The sequence below is a fragment of the Salvelinus namaycush genome, chromosome 1 (assembly GCF_016432855.1).
Source record: "Salvelinus namaycush isolate Seneca chromosome 1, SaNama_1.0, whole genome shotgun sequence".
In the NCBI taxonomy this organism is placed as follows: Eukaryota; Metazoa; Chordata; class Actinopteri; order Salmoniformes; family Salmonidae; genus Salvelinus; species Salvelinus namaycush.
Window position 1 is genome coordinate 46,938,278 of NC_052307.1, and position 19,777 is coordinate 46,958,054.

At 42.8% G+C, this 19,777-nt stretch overlaps 1 protein-coding gene across 4 annotated transcripts in view; it reads left to right on the forward strand.

Moving 5' to 3' along the window:
- The window catches only part of LOC120045004 (zinc finger MIZ domain-containing protein 2-like), a 67,223-nt gene that overhangs the window by 10,929 nt on the left and 36,517 nt on the right, over positions 1-19,777 (forward strand). The window contains exon 1 of one of the 4 annotated variants that reach the window (XM_038989818.1): positions 16,406-16,451. The exons of the other annotated variants lie outside the window; for them this stretch is intronic. The gene's annotated coding sequence lies outside the window, so the exon portion shown is untranslated. Of the gene's footprint in view, positions 1-16,405; positions 16,452-19,777 lie in introns of those variants that run through there. 4 annotated transcript variants of the gene reach the window in all.

Consider the following 19,777-nt stretch of genomic DNA (forward strand, 5'->3'; position numbering starts at 1 on the left):
TCAGCAGTCCAATCCCTGTACCTTTTGCAGAATATCAGTCTGTCCCTGATGTTTTTCCTGGAGAGAAGTGTCTTCTTTGCTGCCCTTCTTGACACCAGGCCATTCTCAAAGTCTTCGCCTCACTGTGCGTGCAGATGCACTCACACCTGCCTGCTGCCATTCCTGAGCAAGCTCTGTACTGGTGGTGCCCCGATCCCGCAGCTGAATCAACTTTAGGAGACGATCCTGACGTTTGCTGGACTTTCTTGGGCGCCCTGAAGCCTTCTTCACAACAATTGAACCTCTCTCCTTGAAGTTCTTGGTGATCCGATAAATGGTTGATATAGGTGCAATCTTACTGGCAGCAATATCCTTGCCTGTGAAGCCCTTTTTGTGCAAAGCAATGATGACGGCACGTGTTTCCTTGCAGGTAACCATGGTTGACAGAGGAAGAACAATGATTCCAAGCACCACCCTCCTTTTGAAGCTTCCAGTCTGTTATTCGAACTCAATCAGCATGACCGAGTGATCTCCAGCCTTGTCCTCGTCAACACTCACACCTGTGAGAGAGAATCACTGACATGATGTCAGCTGGTCCTTTTGTGGCAGGGCTGAAATGCAGTGGAAATGTTTTTGGGGGGTTCAGTTCATTTGCATGGCAAAGAGGGACTTTGCAATTAATTGCAATTCACCTGATCACTCTTCATAACATTCTGGAGTATATGCAAATTGCCATCATACAAAGTGAGGCAGCAGACTTTGTGAAAATTAATATTTGTGTCATTCTCAAAACTTTTGGCCATGACTGTACATCCTCTCTATGTTCAGAAACATTGGCGGTGGTGAGTGACTGAGGGCTTAACTAAAAATAAAGCTTGTAAACAGCAGTTGATATGACTGATCTGCGGGTTGGGAATTGGGAGGGTTCTCTGCTGTGTGTGTATTAAAATGGGTAGGGGGTTTGAGGTTTCCCCTTGGAACTACAAGTGTTTTCAAGCTGATGCCTTGTTGACCAAGAATCATGACCAAGCCAAGGAGTAGCTACATTTTATACTATTACTATGAACACACTCGCTCACGTAAGTGTCTGATACACCAATGTTGTTATTTGAACATTGTATCAAGTCCCAGTCCAAGACCTTCCTGTGAGTGTGAAACATTTGCACTTACGGCGTCTGCAAATACCTCCCTCCCTCAGAGCATGTGTGCAGCTACAGGTTGGATGACATAAATTCCAGTTGGCCTGCAATGGAGTGGATGGTCCATCAGGACTGATTTAACAGACACTGAAGAGAGCCACGCTCTATTGATGGGTCCGTACCTCCCAAGTCATAACACACAAGGCTGTTAACAGTATTAACTCTGAAGTGATACATGTTCCCATGTCTCACTAGAGAAGTGTCTTTGTATGTGTTCTGAATGAGGGACCGCTCGCTCTGTTGCCGCCCCCCCCCCCCACACCACACACACTTTGACATGGTCCCAGGCAGCCAGTGTCTGTGTGTGCAGCCAACTCCCAATGAGTTGCTCCTGTCGGTGCCGATCAGTCAGCAGTCAAGCTGTTTTTTCACTTCGAAGCAGGAAGGGGCCAGTGACTGTGCAGGGTGAGTCACGGTGCAGCAGGGAAGAGAAAGAGAGCAGGGCCGGCACAGCACAACCGCTCTCTGCCCAAGTTTATACAGAGAGGAATATGTGCACTTTGGAATGGATTAAAAGTGAACACACCTGTGATGACTGGGCATACCAGTTCAAATACACCCAACTGTAAACTAATGACCACAGTTTTTCTTCATTTATATGAAGGTCTATATTTTTTGGGGGGGGGGGGTAATGGCAAAGTCTTGCTGCCTTGTCACCCAATTACGTGTTGTTGGCATTCCCATATGGCTTTATGATGCTGATGACTTCCTCGAGTAATGGGTTGTAACTAAAGCATTTTCTGGGGTGAAGGTGGTTGTTGTTAACTTGCTCTTCTCTAAATAAATTCCCATAAGTACTGCATGTTCTGCTGACATCACTCAACCTTTGACCTGGTATTTGGGGGGGGGGCTGGGGGACATTTTGTCTCTCCAGCTAACTCATTTCCTTGTTAAACATCTCATGTGATGTAGAGACAATTGCATGCTTATCATTGTGACATTATGCCATACACCTATATTTTTACCTTAAACATTTCATTTGTTTAAAAATAATGTTTTAGCCTAAGCTTTATGCATGTGAGTTTGGTTTATCGGTATGTACATTTTGTTTTGTTGTCAAAGTAGTGCGCTGATTGCTTGCTAGATGCCAGCCTCTCTACCTCTTCTTTACCTGTGAAGGTGGCCTGTAATGACTGTGTCTTCAAGAGCTCACTGCCAGGCAGCCAGCCAGATACAGTACTAGTGAGTGAGAACGAGAGGAGGGGGGGGGGGGGTCTTTTTGAGTATGCTGCACCAGTAATTTTGTTGATTCTGTAGTTTGTGTAAAAGCATCTGCACTCCCCTGGTCCCTTAGCTGGGTAGAGTGATGTGCAGATGTGCTCAGCATAGTGGATGCTCCCCAAATGGCACCCTATACCCTATATAATACACTACTTTTGACCAGAGCCCACTAGAGTGCCATTTGGGATTGACCCACAGTCAGAGCCAGAGCCAACAGTTTCACATTCACTCACACTCATTTGGAGAGAGAGAGGGCACGGCCGGCGGCGAAAACCAATTGCCCCTGTTGATTATGGGCGATTCCAGTGTTATGGACATTACATTTGCACACAAAATCACAACTTTCATGTCTCACAGAATGGACAAACAAAATATAAATACAACTTTTGATGCGTGGGTCTATAGTAGTGTTTACCCCAAAAAGAAGACTTTTAAATATTGGCATGTTGGAGAAATAAAGCATATAAGACGCATTATGGATGCTACATGAAATTTGATTTTTGAGAGACTGAACATATTAAAAGTCTCAGTTTGTAAGTCTTAGGTCAAAACATTGTTTGCCATTTCAAAGGAAAGTCTTTGCTGAATAGAAAAACAATAATTTTGAATTATTACTTTAGAGAGGAAAAAAACTACAGTTATGGATGTTAATTAAAAAAATATAAAAAAAATAGGCAAGTCAGTTAAGAAATAAAGTAAACAGTGACTGTAATGACTTCTCTTGCGCTGAGATGCAGTGCCTTAGACTGCTGCGCCACTCGGGAGCCCGAGTCTGAAATAGACATTCAAATCTTCAAGGGGCAATCAGCAGTTGCTACATCCATTTTTGGACTTAAAAATTAATGATATGTATCCATTGATTCGTAAAGAATATACAGTGTATTCAGAACCCTTGAATTTTTCCACATTTTGTTACCTTACAGACTTATTCTAAAATTGATTAAATAAAAAAAATCCTCATCAATCTACACACAATACCACATAATGACGAAGCAAAAACAGGTTTTAAGACATTTTTGCAGCGACTACAGCATTGAGTCTTCTTGGGTATGACACTACATGCTTGGCACACCTGTATTGGGGAGTTTCTCCCATTCTCTGCAGATCCTCTCAAGCTCTGTCAGGTTGAATAAGAAGTGTCAGTGCACAGCTATTTTCAGGTCTCCAGAGATTTTAGATCGGGTTCAAGTCCAGGCTCTGGCTGGGCCACTCAAGTACATTCAGAAACTCCTACGCAGGTGCATGTTCATTAATTGTTTATGGTTCATTGATCACGCATGGGAAACAGTGTTTAAACCCTTTACAGTGAAGATATGTGAAGTTATTTAGATTTTTACGAATGATCTTTTAAAGACAGGGTCCTGAAAAAGGGACGTTTCTTTTTTGCTGAGTTTCTATTCAGTGTGCGAGCCAATATTGAGGTTATGATTAAGAAGTTGGAGTTATTTTCTGTCTGTATGAACAAGGACAACACACAGGTCTTTCCGTCATTGTATGTTGTTTTTTTTGTCTGCAAATGAACTCAAGTTTACGGACAATGTCAAATGTGATATAGCGAAGCACCTGAGTGAGTTGGGTGTGCAAACAACTGGATTCGTTATCCCTTTCATGCCCTGCCTCCAGTCCACTTACCGATATCTGAACAGGAGAGCCTCATTGAAATTGCAACAAGCGGTTCTGTGAAAATTGAATTTAATCAGAAGCCACTGCCAGATTTCTTGATTGGGCTGCGCTCAGAGTATCCTGCCTTGGCAAATCGCGCTATTAAGACACTGATGCCCTTTGCAACCACGTACCTATGTGAGAGTGGATTCTCGGCCCTCACTAGCATAAACTAAATACAGGCACAGACTGTGTATGGAAAATGATTTCAGACTGAGTCTCTCCAATACAACCCAACATTTCAGAGTTATGTGCATCCTTTCAAGCACACCCTTCTCATTAACTTGTGGTGAGTTCACAATTTTCGATGAGCAAATGTTTTATATGTAAGATTGTTAAATAAAGAGCAAAATTATTGATTATTATTATTTGCGCCCTGGTCTTATAAGAGCTCTTTGTCACTTCCCATGAGCCGGGTTGTGACAACTCACACTCATTCATATGCTTAATAAATGTATTGTATAGTTTGTGTGTGTGTGGCAGGTTTACAATGATGGCAAAAAACTATATTTGAGATTGTGCTGACGCTGGTGCTAGAGGGGGTATGCAGCTGGAGGTTTAATGTTTGAAGGGGTACGGGACTATAAAAAGTTTGGGAATCACTGATAGCAGGAGTTAGCGGTGTATTGTCAGCTAATTTAATGTGTACGTACAAGAAAATGAAACCATTTAATCGTATTTGCGTACTTGTGAATTGTTGCATTACTCAGTAGTGTAATATGGTTTGGTTGCATTAAAACTTCTTATGGCTGAGATCCCGTTAACGGGATCGACTTGACAACAGCCAGTGAAAGTGCAGGGCGCCAATTTCAAACAACAGAAATCGCATCATTAAAATTCCTCAAACATACAAGTATTTTATACCATTTTAAAGATAAACTTGTTGTTAATCCCACCACCATGTCCGATTTCAAAAAGGCTTTACGACGAAAGCACACCATCTGATTATGTTAGGTCAGTACCTAGTCACAGAAAAACACAGCCATTTTTACAGCCAAAGAGAGGAGTCACAAAAAGCAGAAATAGAGATAAAATTAATCACTAACCTTTGATGATCTTCATCAGATGACACTCATAGGACTTCATGTTACACAATACATGTATGTTTTGTTCGATAAAGTTCATATTTATATCCAAAAATCTTAGTTTACATTGGCGCGTTATGTTCAGTAATGTTTTGCCTCCAAAACATCTGGTGATTTGGCAGAGAGCCACATCAATTTACAGAAATACTCATAATAAACATTGATAAAAGATACAAGTGTTATACATGGAACTTTAGATACATTTCTCCTTAATGCAACCGCTGTGTCAGATTTCAAAACAACTTTGCGGAAAAAGCACACCATGCAATAATCTGAGTACAGCGCTCAGAGACCAAAACAAGCCATAAATATACCCGCCATGTTGTGGAGTCAACAGAAGTCAGAAATAGCATTATAAATATTCACTTACCTTTGATGATCTTCATCAGAATGCACTCCCAGGAATCCCAGTTCCACAATAAATGTTTGTTTTGTTCGATTAAGTCCATCATTTATGTCCAAATACCTCCTTTTTGTTTGCGCGTTTAGTTCAAAAATCCAAATTCACGACGCGCAGGCCAGACGAAAAGTCAAATTCCATTACAGTTCGTAGAAACATGTCAAACGATGTATAGAATCAATCTTTAGGATGTTTTTAACATAAATCTTCAATAATGTTTCAACCGAAGAATTCCTTTGTCTTTAGAAAGGAAAAGGAATGCAGCTAACTCTCACGGGCGCGCGCATGATTTAGCTCATGGCACTCTGCCAGACACCTGGTTGAAACTGCTCTCATTCTCTCCCTCTTCACAGTATAAGCCTGAAACAAGGTTCTAAACACTGTTGACATCTAGTGGAAGCCTTAGGAAGTGCAATATGACCCCATAGACACTGTATATTGGATAGGCAAAGACTTGAAAACCTACAAACCTCAGATTTCCCACTTCCTGGTTGGATTTTTTCCCTCTGGCTTTTGCCTGCCATATGAGTCATGTTATACTCACAGACATCATTCAAACAGTTTTAGAAACTTCAGAGTGTGTTCTATCCAAATCTACTAATAATATGCATATCTTAGCTTCTGGGCCTGAGTAGCAGGCAGTTTACTCTGGGCACTTTTATTCATCCAAGCTACTCTATACTGCCCCCAGCCATAAGAAGTTAATCTAGACCGTAATATTTTTTAGATTAAAAGTTTCTCGGATTGTTAAATAGTTTGTTCTTATTGGCTACTGTGACATTTATGGTCAATTTGAGGTTTGGACCAAGAATGTCACGATGCCAGTCACAATGAAAGGTAAGGATGTAATGTGAATTGAAATCTCTTTCGCCACTCCGCTCCTCAGACTCCCCTTCATCTCTTGTAGTGGGAATAGGGTTCTAAGCAGTATCCGTGTCACCTATGTCTCTAAACAAATAAGGGTGGCATTGAGGTGAACTCGAATGCAGTTATTCTGACTGTTGCGTCTTGTTGCCTTGATTTGGTTCAGTGACAAACGGTTTGAGTAATTGTATAGGGAAAAGGGCGGTTAGGCTTATCACATCAAGAGATTATTTCAGGGTTATTTTAATGCTGCTGCTAAGTTCACCTCAAGTGAATTAATTACCGTCCTGAAAAAGGTCACCTTTATGTAGGCTATGCGTTTTCAATGTCTGAGACAGTTGGCAACCCTTCAGAGAACATCAAGACAAGATTTTGCAACGGTAACCGTTTTGCAACTGAAATGAGCCTTCCTTATTGGACAAGTTCGGGTTTCGTCCCATTTGCTTCTGTCTGTGGTTCCAAATAATTGACTTGACCTTACCTGTTCTTCAGGAGATGGAATACTGTCTGCAGTGAGGGCTTCGGGGGAGGGGAGCTCAAAATCCTGTTTCTGTGAGGGATCCATTGCTATTGTCCCTCTGGGGACCTTTCACATCTGCTATTCAAAGAGGCTGAAACAGTTTTTGGTTTTAGTCCCTTCTCTAGCTTGTTCCAGTAGAGGCAGCTAGAGGTGGTGCATTTTGGAAACCCAGGTGGTTCTGAGACTGCATTCTGTGTTGCCTCCTAACTGTCATCACAGTGTCTGATATTTCTGGGATTTCTTTCTCTAGCTGCACTCTTGAGTTTCCCAAATGAGTGGTTGAGACTGGGGAATGCTCAATGAAACTTTATCAGATGCCATCACTATGATGATTCATTACAATTCTATGTGTAAGGCCTATGTCATCAGGGATGCCAAGCAAGTATGTCTGTGTGCGCAACCGGGTCTCCACAAATGAGTGAGCACATCTGCATTGGATTTTGGGGAGTGTAAAAGTGTGTTGTCTAACACTGTAGTGATGTTCAGGAATGTGTAATCTTGGGCCGGCCCCCCTCTGTTCACTCAGCTCCCTCCTTCCCAGCACTCTTCTCTTCGCAAACCATTCCTCAAAGGGCCCGTGTTGGGGGAGGGGCCCCACACCGACCAGTTATTTGACTTCAGCCTCTGTCCGTTTGGTGTTGGTGAATGGCTTGACCAGTGGTGGGGATAAGCACTAATGTCCTGTTTTCTGGAGCTCTTGTGCTGGACAGTGGACACCGCTTGATAGGCACCCATTGATGGGCAAGTGTTGCAACTAGGTGCTTTCGGAAAGGTAGCAACCGTCTCTCAAGCTTGTGTGCAGAGGTAAGCCTTGCTCTCTGTGCTGTTGTCCTTCTAGCTACTCATACTGGAATGGGTCCTCTGTTTCCTTTCACTGTAGAGCACATCACGTCGGCGCTAGGCTAAATTAATGGGGCTGCTGCTGGCTGTTCCATCTATGTCTTTGTGTTTCAGGAGACAGCCACACAGGTTGAACTGTCCGAGGTTGGCTGGAATAATAAGGCTGTTGAATATGTTGCCTTGACTTGAGATTGTGGGTTGAATTGACAGATGTCATCTAGCTAACCAGAAGACATCGGACACCAGGCCTGTATTCATGAAGTGCTGATTTAGGGTCAGTGCTTTTTTTTTTTGATTATAATGAATGGATAGAGGGACCTGATCCTAGATCAGCATTCCTACTATGAGACGCTTGGTACATACGTGCTCAAAGCTATTCAGAAAGCTTTTCAACAGTTGTGCCTTTGGCTGGAGCTGGAGGTTCAGGTGAACTGGCCATTGAAGTGGTGCTGTAGAGAGGATGACACCGCAGGGAGGGCACCTTTACAATGGAATGAATGCAGGAGGAAGTGATTGAGTTTGTTTTGGAGGTGCAATCACCAGAATAAAGCTTACCTGTCTTGTCCTCATCCCCCCCACCCCAAGAATGTTTATTTGGGAACCAATAGGTCTTCAGTGGCAGGGCCCATAGTCATAAAGCATCTAAGTACGAGTGCTGATCTAGGGAATGCTTTGCTGATAAACCTGTGAATACCAGGGTGTTGGAATAAGAAGTGGGCCCAAAAGTTTATGTGTGTGTGTGTTTACAGTTCCGTGCCGGTCCCTAACACTGGGGGGGTTGGAGCAGGGCTGTGCGTGACCTGGATCTGTGTGGGGTAGAGCGTCTGAGTGTGTTTCAGGGCAGCTAAGTGGAGAGTGTGTGTGGGGTAGTCGGTCATTCACAGTGCGTGTGTCAGGAATATTGATCTGAGACAGATCACACGGTTAGTGTATCTGACACATTTTCCCACGTGGAATCCTCCATCGTTCACTCAGCTACGTGTGTATGTGTGTGTAATGCAGCCAGATCCTAGTCATATAACCAGTACCGTCGCTCCATCAGACCAGACGCCATGGCGATCAGTTGAGGAGGATGTAATTTGTTTTGATTGGCGTCTACATTAACTTGCCGTCGGTCCTCAGCCAAACTCTGAGAAGATTAAAGGACCATGTGTTAATGCTGTGTGAGCAGCGACCCACCGCACTCTGTCTGCCTCGCTACAAAATAACAGTTCTCATCTCAGCAGCAATGCTCCCATACAGTCCTTCTCATTAGATCTAACCTCCGCTTTGTCTTGCCTCTGAAAAGGTATGCGTAAACTTCGGCACAGTACATTTGTTAAGGGCAATTCCACGGAAACGGAATTACACTGAGACTCCAATTTTTCACTTTAGAATGTATGCAAAACAAAAAACGTTGATTTCAAAGTTTAACAAACCATACAACTCTATGCACAATGACTACTAGAAAAATGTACACAGTAAATAAAATGTAAAACATTTACTGGAACAAAACTGCAGATTAAAAATTTGGTAACAGAATTTCAGTCAAATGTCCTAACGTTTTATTCTGTTACCTAACTTTGTATCTGCACAGTTCTTCCTGTAAATATGTTTTTGTAAAGTTTTCTGTGGAAATTGTTAAAAGTAGTCCTTGTGCATAGAGTTATATGGTTTATTAAACTTAGAAATCAATGGTTTTTGTTTGGTAAACATTTTAAAGCGAAATATCTGACTGGGCGATATATCAAATGAATGCTCTAACAATCACTTTCCCTCTTCCGCTCTCCAGTTATTGCTCTCTCCTCCCCTCCCTCTCTACCTTTGCCGGCCCACTCTCCCTGCAATTTTCCCTTATTATCCTGGTAGGCATCCTTCTCTCTCTCATACTCCGCTGCCCCCCCTCCCCTCACCCCCCTCTTCTTTCCAAATGTATTTTTCAAGCTGGAGGCTGTCTGACCTAAATCTAGCAAGCAGGCAGTGACAGGAATTAAGGGTGGTGCAGGGGGGAGGGAGGGACAAAAGGCAATGATTCCAACAAATTAGCATGCCAGTTAATGGTGCTCATCCTGGCTATGTGGTATGGCCCAGAGTGAGGGGATGGGGGATAGTGAGGGGTTGGAGGGGGGGATGACAACCCTTTGTACAAAGGCCCCTCAAGGGAAATTAAACTCCTCATTCTGAAACATCTTCACCCGTGCTACTGCTCGGCTCTTCTACTCTGCTGCATGTGTGCCATTTGGCCACGGAGAGCGAGAGACATTCCCACTGTTTCCACTCTCCATATCACATTTTCCACCTTTTTGAAATCCTGCTGCTATTTTTAGTCCTAAACTCTTCTCAGCTGTGAGGAATCTGTGGCGTGCAGCAGTAGCCACAGAGGCTGTGATATTGTCCAAAAGCAACAACACAAGCACTGCATGGCATCATGCTGCTGCACAGGACACAGGTGCACAACCTCCTCGTGTGTTGCCTTAGCCTAACAATTAGTACTGATGTCTGATGCCTGAGCATACCACTTCACTGCGCTCTGAAGCAGGATTATGGCGTCAGCATGCTTTGGTTTGAACTCGGCTGGGCAAAGCGAACGAGTGTGCTCGCATATTCACTTAACTGACTTGCCTAGTTAAATAAAATAAAAAACAAATAAAAGACGTTTGCTTAAAAAAGGGGGAAAGTGGCAATATTACCCCATGACAGTAGAGGGCGATAAACTGGTAATAAGCCATCTACGGCCAAACAAGGAAGAGATGTGCGGGACTGATAAAATTGCATACAAAGAGACCCGGGAATTGCCTGGAATCTACTAGATTTGCAAGACATATAATATGAGAGAGACGGATGTAGGGGCATACGGCCTAGAGAGCGACGGTGGAGGGTTTCAAGACTTCTTTTGGGTAAAACTGCAGCAGGAGACCCTCGACTGGCCGATTTTTATATCTAATTAATGCTCCAACTCTCTCTCCCTCTCCCGCTCTCCAGTTATTGCTCTCTCCTTCCATACATCTCTACTTTTGCCAGCCCACTCTCCCTGCAATTTTCCTTATTATCCTTGAAAGTGTCCTTAACTCTCTCATACTTTGCTGCCTCCTCCTTTGATTTTATGTCAGCTAGCGCTAGGGTGTTGTTAGCAAACATGGCTACTCTTTTCCTTGACTACAATAGAAAATACAAAAACATAGCTCATCCTCTGTTGAAGATGGCATGTTGCTTTCCGTCTTACTTCTGTACCTCCGGCCAAGCAATGCTCGAAGTTGTAATTTGCCATGTTCGAGTTACGGGGCTGAATCGAGAAGAAGAATAAACTTGCGTCACCCCTACAGTTGACCAGTCACCGATGAAGGGGCGTAGACTTTGGCTCCCGAACTTAGGTTTTCCTACCAAAAGTGCACACGAACAGCCGAAAAAACTCCTGCCAAAGACAAAACTGTCACGAAATGTAGTCATAATATATGTACAAACTGTTTCAGTTGGGAACCATGCCGAGGCCTTTAGACCATACTTCTTTGATACTTACGTTTGGCCTGCATGGGGAAAATTACGTTTGCTTGAATTGGGATTTGGGTAAGATTTTAAAATCCTTTTGTGTCAGGCTACACACACAGTGCAGCCTGTACAGTTGACCCCAGGCAGGATGGGGCCATGGATTCATGCTGCTTATGCCAAATCCTGAGTCAGCCATCAGCATGATGCAACAGGAACCACTCCTCAATTGTCCAGTGTTGGTGATTGCGTGCCCACTGGAGCTGCTGCTTCTTGTTTTTAGCTGATAGGAGTGGAACCAGGTTTGGTCGTCTGCTGCAATAGCCCATCCGTGACAAGGACCGACGAGTTGTGCGTTTCGAGATGCCATTCTGCACACCACTGTTGTACTGCGCCGTTATTTACCTGTTTGTGGCCCGCCTGTTAGCTTGTACGATTTTTGCCATTCTCCTTCGACCTCTCTCATTAACAAGCTGTTTTCGCCCACAGTATTGCCGCTGACTGGATGTTTTTGTTTGTCGGACAATTCTCTGTAAACCCTAGACACTGTCGTGCATTAAAAGCCCAGGAAGCCATTTCTGAGATACTGGAACTGGCTTGCCTGGCACCGACGATCATACCACGCTCAAAGTCGCTTAGGTCACTCGTTTTGTCCATTTTAATGTTCAATCGAACAGTAACTGACTGCCTCGATGCCGGTCTTCCTGCTTTATATAGCAAGCTACGGCCACATGACTCACTGTCTGTAGGAACAAACCATTTTTGTGAACCTAATAAACTGTCCGCTGAGTGTACCAGTCAAATGTTTGGACATCTACTCATTCAAGGGTTTTTCTTTATTTTTTACTATTTTCTACATTGTAGAATAATTGTGAAGACATCAAAACTATGAAAAAATCCATGGAATCATGTAGTAACCAAAAAAGTGGTAAACAAATCATAATATATTTTAGATTCCTCATAGTAGCCACTCTTTGCCTTGATGACAGCTTTGCACACTCTTGGCATTCTCTCAACCAACAGCATGAGGAATGCTTTTCCAACATTCTTTAAGGAGTTCCCACACATGCTGAGCACTTGTTGGCTGCTTTTCCTTCACTCTGCGGTCCAACTCATCCCAAACCATCTCAGTTGGTTTGAGGTCGGGTGATTGTGGAGGCCAGGTCATCTGATGCAGCACTCCATCACTCTCCTTCTTGGTTAAATAGCCTTTATACAGCCTGGAGATGTGTTGGGTCATTGTCCTGTTGAAAAACAAATTATAGTCCCACTAAGCGTTAACCAGATGGAATGGCGTATCGCTTGAATGCTGTGGTAGCCATGCTGGTTAAGTGTGCCTTGAAATCAAAATAAATCACTGACAGTGTCACCAGCAAAGCATCATCACACCTCCTCATCCATGCTTCACGGTGGGAACCACACATGTGGAGATCATCAGTTCACCTACTCTGCATCTCACAAAGACACGACTGTTGGAACCAAAAATCTCGAATTTGGACTCATCAGACCAAAGGACAGATTTTCACCGCTCTAATGTCCCATTCTTCTCTGCAAATCTTCTCGAGCTCTGTCAGGTTGGATGGGGAGCGTCACTACACAGCTTTTTTCAGGTCTCTCCAGAGATGTTCTCAGGTTCAAGTCCGGGTTCTGGCTGTGCCACTCAAGGACATTCAGAGACTTGTTCCGAAGCCACTCCTGCGTAGTCTTGGCTGTGTGTTTAGGGTTGTTGTCCTGTTGGAAAGTGAACCTTTGACCACAGATGGAGATCCTGAGCGCTCTGGAGCGGGTTTTCATCAAGGATGTCTCTGTACTTCACTCCGCTCATCTTTGTCTCGATCCTGACTAGTCTCCCAGTCCCTGCCGCTGAAAAATATCCCCACAGCATGACGCTGCCACCACCATGCTTCATCGTAGAGATGGTGCCAGGTTTCCTCCAGACGTGACGCTTGGCATTCAGGTTCATTTGTGGTTTCATCAGACCAGAGAATCTTGTTTCTCATGGTCAGAGTCCTTTGGTGCTTTTTGGCAAACTCCAAGGGGGCTTCTCCCCCGATTTACTCAGTTTGGCCAGGCGGCCAGCTCTAGAAAGAGTCTTGTTGGTTCCAAACTTCTTCCATTTTAGAATGATGGAGGCCACTGTGTTCTTGGGGACCTTCAATACTGCAGAAATGTTTTGGTACCCTTCCCCAGATCTGTGGACAATTGTGTGATCATGCTCTTCGTAGCTGATGTGAGCAAGACCTTTAAACAGGTTAACATTCACAAAGCCGCGGGGCCAGACGGATTACCAGGACGTGTACTCAAAGCATGCGCGGACCAATTGGCAAGTGTCTTCACAGACATTTTCAACCTCTCCCTGACCGAGTCTGTAATACTTACATGTTTCAAATAGACCACCATAGTCCCTGTGCGCAAGATAGCGAAGGTAACCTGCCTAAATGATTACTGCCCCGTAGCACTCACGTCGGTAGCCATGAAGTGCTTTGAAAGGCTGATCATGGCTCACATCAACACCATCATGCCAGAAACCCTAGACCCACTCCAATTCACATACCGCCCCAACTGATCCAAAGATCTCAATCGCACTCCACCCTTTCCCACCTGGACAAAAGGATCACCTATGTGAGAATGCTGTTCATTGACTACGGCTCAGCGTTCAACACCGTAGTGCACACACAGCTCATCACTAAGCTAAGGACCCTGGGACTAAACACCTCCCTCTACAACTGGATCCTGAACTTCCTGACGGGCCGACAGATTTGGCATCGGTCCACAGATCCTCAAAAAGTTGCACCATCGAGAGCATCCTGACCGGTTGCTTTACCACCTGGTATGGTAACTGCTCGGCATCTGATCTGAAGGCTGTACAGAGGGTATTGCGTACGGTCCAGTACATCACTGGGGCCGAGCTTCCTGACATCCAGGACCTATGTACTAAGCGGCGTCAAGTGTCAGACTCCAATCACCTAAGTCATAGACTGTTTTCTCTGCTACCGCACGGCAAGCGGTACCGGAGCGCCAAGTCTAGGACCAGAAGGCTCCTTACCCCCAAGCCATAAGACTGCTTAACTAAACTAATCAAATGGTCTCCCGGACTATTTACATTGAACCCCCCTCCCCCCCTTTGTTTTTACAGTGCTGCTACTTGCTGTTTATTATCTATGCATAGTCACTTTACAAATTACCTCGATTAACCTGTACCCCCGCACATTGACTCTGTACTGGTACCCCCTGTATTTAGCCTAGTTATTGTTATGTACATTTCTTGTTGCTTTTTTATTTATTTTTTTACTTTTAGTATATTAAGTAAATATTTTATTAACTCTAGTTCTTGAACTGCATTGTTGGTTTAAGGACTTGTAAGTAAGTATTTCACAGTATTCGGCGCGTGTGACGAATAAAATGTTATTTGATTTGAATTCCTTCAACTTCATGGCTTGGTTTTTGTTCTGACATGCACTGTCTACTGTGGGACCTTATATAGACAGGTGTGCTTTTCATGTCCAATCAATTGAATCTACCACAGGTGGACTCCAATCAAGTCGTAGAAACATCTCAAGGATGATAAATGGAAACAGGATGCATCGCAGCTCAATTTTGATTCTCATAGCAAAGGGTCTGAATACTTATGTAAATCAGGTTTAATTATTATTATTTTTTATACATTTGCAAATAAAAAATAAACTATTTTTCGCTTTGTCATTGTGGGATATTGTCTAGATTGAGGAAATGTTTTATTTAATCCATTTCAGAATAAGGTTGTAACCTAACAATGTGGGAAAAGGGAAGGGGTCTGAATACTTTCCGACAGCACTGTATATGGCATCTTTGGGCCATTTTATTGTGTTTTCCATAACCCCTCAAGCATTTTAAGCTGTCCACCCGGGCTCTTTTACTCAGGGCCCCCCCTTCCAGCATTGGGGAACATCCCGCACCCCACCTATTTCTATGGGCACAAGCACTGTTCATGACACCAGCTGTTCACTCCCCTTTTGTTGGTGGAGATAATTTTTCAGGGTTAATTAAAGCTTATTTCCTGCAATTTTACACATTTTGTCAAGGGGTGCAAACATAGTTTTGCAGTTTTAAATATAATTTTCTTGCAATTCTATACATTTTGCCACGTCTAATATGTATTCATGTGATATTTGAGTAACAAAAAAATTACAACAATATCTCTGGGCTAAAAAAACAAAATGACAAAAGATTAGCTGACATGGGCTAATTGATCTGGACATTTCTGACAAGTTATAAATAGCTCTCTAAGGTATACAATGTCTAACATGACAAGAGGAACTGATGATGCACTACACAATTCTCGAAATTGCACCTTGTGCATACTACTATTAGACCTTTCAAGAGTAAGTTTAATGTCTGACTTAGTTCCTTAAAAACAGTTATTTTTATTTTTGGCGGGGACCTCCCACAGTTTGGTAACCACTGTAATAGAGACCCACAATGGAGGTGAATATATTGATAAAAGTATATTCACCTCCACTGTGGTACTCTGTACGGCCCCATGCGGCTGGTTGGTGGCTGTACAAAAGACCTCAGAGTGGAGCATCCATACTACTGAGATGAACTTGATTAACCAAGTTGATTTCACCTGTTGAGTCTCCTCTCAATGCCACACTCTTGCCACTAATTATCAGGACTGCCCTGGCTTATTCACACCTTTTAGTTTGTATTTAAATTCTGTCAAGCCATTCCTCCGTTTCTTTCCAGTTGTGTTAAGAGTAAGTTTGTTTACTATTTTCCATTTATATTTTAGTCAAGTCATGACATTAAGATGTCTTCTAATTTCCTTATTTGAAATATATTGGTTGAATAGATTCATACTTATCACCTGCTTATGTCCCTCCTTTGTTGCAGAACCACACACATTCTACTTTACCATGTCCAACCACAAGTCCTGAATAAATATATGAACTTTGTCATCTGCCAGAGTACCCCTGGTGAAATCTATCCAACCATTTACCTATCTTGGGTTTCTTAGCCTATTTTTCAGCGGGAATATTGGAAATTACTGCCAGGGGGGGTAATGGACCAAATCTGCGATGGCACTATACCCAAAAATATGTATTTAGACATGCCCTTATTTAGTGGGTAGATGTAATTTTTATATTGTTTGGAATGATTTTACCCTATTTTCTAACAGGGAATCCTGGTTGACTGACATGCTTCCCAGAATGCCCCCAATCTTAACAATGTTCTTCAAGGTATCTAGTCTTAGTCTACCAAGTTTGATATATTGAATAATTAATTCACCTATCCTCTCGACTAAACGTATACACTGAGTGTACAAAACATTAGGAACACCTTACTAATATTGCGTTGCACCCCCTTTTGCCCTTAGATCAGCCTCAATTCGTCGGGGCATGGACTACAAGGTGTCAAGTGTTCCACAGGGATGCTGGCCCATGTTGACTCCAAAGCTTGCCACAGTTGTGTGAAGTAGGCTGGAGGTCCTTTGTAGAGGTCGACCGATTATGATTTTCAACGCCGATACCGATTATTGGAGGACCAAAAAAAGCCGATACCGATTAATCTGCCGTTTTTTATTTATTTGTAATAATGACAATTACAACAATACTGAATGAACACTTATTTTAACTTAATATAATACATCAATAAAATCAATTTAGCCTCAAATAAATAATGAAACCTGTTAAATTTGGTTTAAATAATGCAAAAACAAACTTTTGGAGAAGAAAGTATAAGTGCAATATGTGCCATGTAAGAAAGCTAACGTTTAAGTTCCTTGCTCAGAACATGAGAACATATGAAAGCTGGTGGTTCCTTTTAACATGAGTCTTCAATATTCCCAGGTAAGAAGTTTTAGGTTGTAGTTATTATAGGACTATTTCTCTCTATACGATTTGTATTTCATATACCTTTGACTAATGGATGTTCTTATGGGCACTTTAGTATTGCCAGTGTAATAGTATAGCTTCCATCCCTCTCCTTGTCGCTACCTTGGCTCGAACCAGGAACACATCGACAACAGCCACCCTCGAAGCAGCGTTACCCATGCAGAGCAAGGGGAACAACTACTCCAAGTCTCAGAGCGAGTGACGTTTGAAACGCTATTAGCGCGCACCCCGCTAACTAGCTAGCCATTTCACATCGGTTACACCAGCCTAATCTCGGGAGTTGATAGGCTTGAAGTCATAAACAGCGCAATGCTTGAAGCACAGCGACGAGGTGCTGGCAAAACGCACGAAGGTGCTGTTTGAATGAATGCTTACGAGCCTGCTGGTGCCTACCATCGCCCAGTCAGACTGCTCTATCAAATCATAGACTTAATTATAACATAATAACACACAGAAATATGAGCCTTAGGTCATTAATATGGTTGAATCCGGAAACTATCATCTCGAAAACAAAACGTTTATTCTTTCAGTGAAATACGGAACCGTTCCGTATTTTATCTAACGGGTGGCATCCATAAGTCTAAATATTCCTGTTACATTGCACAACCTTCAATGTTATGTCATAATTACGTAAAATTCTGGCAAATTAGTTCGCAATGAGGCAGGCTGCCCAAACTGTTGCATATACTCTGACTCTGCGTGCAATGAACGCAAGAAAAGTGACACAATTTCACCTGGTTAATATTGCCTGCTAACCTGGATTTCTTTCAGCTAAATATGCAGGTTTAAAAATATATACTTCTGTGTATTGATTTTAAGAAAGGCATTGATGTTTATGGTTAGGTACACGTTGGAGCAACGACAGTCCTTTTTCGCGAATGCGCACTGCATCGATTATATGCAACGCAGGACACGCTAGATAAACTAGTAATATCATTAACCATATGTAGTTATAACTAGTGATTATGATTGATTGTTTTTTATAAGATAAGTTTAATGCTAGCTAGCAACTTACCTTGGCTTCTTACTGCATTCGCGTAACAGGCGGTCTCCTCGTGAGGCAGGTGGTTAGAGCGTTGGACTAGTTAACCGTAAGGTTGCAAGATTGAATCCCTGAGCTGACAAGGTAAAAATCTGTCGTTCTGCCTCTGAACAAGGCAGTTAACCCACCATTCCTAGGCCGTCATTGAAAATAAGAATGTGTTCTTAACTGACTTGCCTAGTTAAATAAAGGTGTAAAAAATATAGCGACCATTCCGATTAATCGGTCGACCTCTAATCCATAGCATGGATAGAAGAAGGTTCCTTTATCTTCAACCTCGTGTTGCGTTTTCGGGTTTGTTGACTACTCAGACCTTGGCTGCAGCTCGGGTCACTTAGTCTATGTTAATTCTTAACTCACATGTCTTATACCCTCGGCTCGGAAGTGGGCGTTTCCTCCTTTAGGGCAATTCTCTGGGCGTACCAAGTTACGAGGCAAGGTCTGGATTTTACTCAGATCCAATTTAGACAACTAACTTCACATTTCATCTTTACCAAAACATCCTCTTTGATTTGGACATTTCCCACCCAACGTACAATGTATAAACATCAAGCATATACTAGGAAAACTCTTAAGTTACAATGTTTTCGTTATAACGTTGTCCTTTAACTTTTAATAACATAACAAAAATGACATTCATTTTCATATTCCATCTATCGTCATTACCACCCTTGTGGCTGACGAAACCCATTGTCCCAAAGTCCATTTATTGCATGTTAATGTTTTGAGGCCGGTTCTCCATAGTGAGGGGACAAAGGAATTTTGTCTGCTGCCTTAGATTTACAATGGGTGGGAGGTGTCATAAACCCCCCCCCACCTTCATACCCCTCGATCTCTCTGTTGGATTGTGGTCCCCGGTAACCTGACCCGAGCAGGTCGGTCATGACACTACCTCATCTTTGTACCCCACACATTATCTGTAAGGTCCCTCAGTCGAGCAGTGAATTTCAAACACAGATTCAGCTACATAGGTACGGTATACGTAACAACAACATTACATTCAGTACCACTCAGTCTCACTTCCTGGCTGCTCATAAATTCAGTGGAGAACCGGTTCTCCAACCACTAGGACCATCCCCAACCTCTCCCGTATCCCTAAGAAAGTTTTGGTTTGGCCTGATGTTATGATGTACATCATGACAATGGACTTCACGACTTTGATCATCTAACACATTTTCTCTCCATCTGACCTGCCCGAGGCTGAACTGGTGACCATCTGTCCTGCTACAGTGCCTTCAGAAAGTATTCATACCCCTTCATTTATGCCACATTTTGTTACAGCCTGAATTCAAAATGGATTAAATCATCTATAAATTCACCCATCTACACACAATACCCCATAATTATAAAGTGAAAACATATTTTTGGAAATGTATTGCAAATGTACATAAGTATTCTACATCTGTAGAAGCACCGTTGGCAGCGATTACAGCTGTGAGTCTTTCTGGGTAAGTCTCCAAGTGCTTTCCTCACCTGGATTGTGCAACATTTGCCCATTATTCTTTTTAAAAAATCTTTAAAGCTCTGTCAAATTGGTTGTTGATCATTGCTAGACAACCATTTTCAGGTCTTGCAATAGATTTTCAAGCAGATTTAAATCAAAACTGTAACTAGGCTACTCAGGAGCATT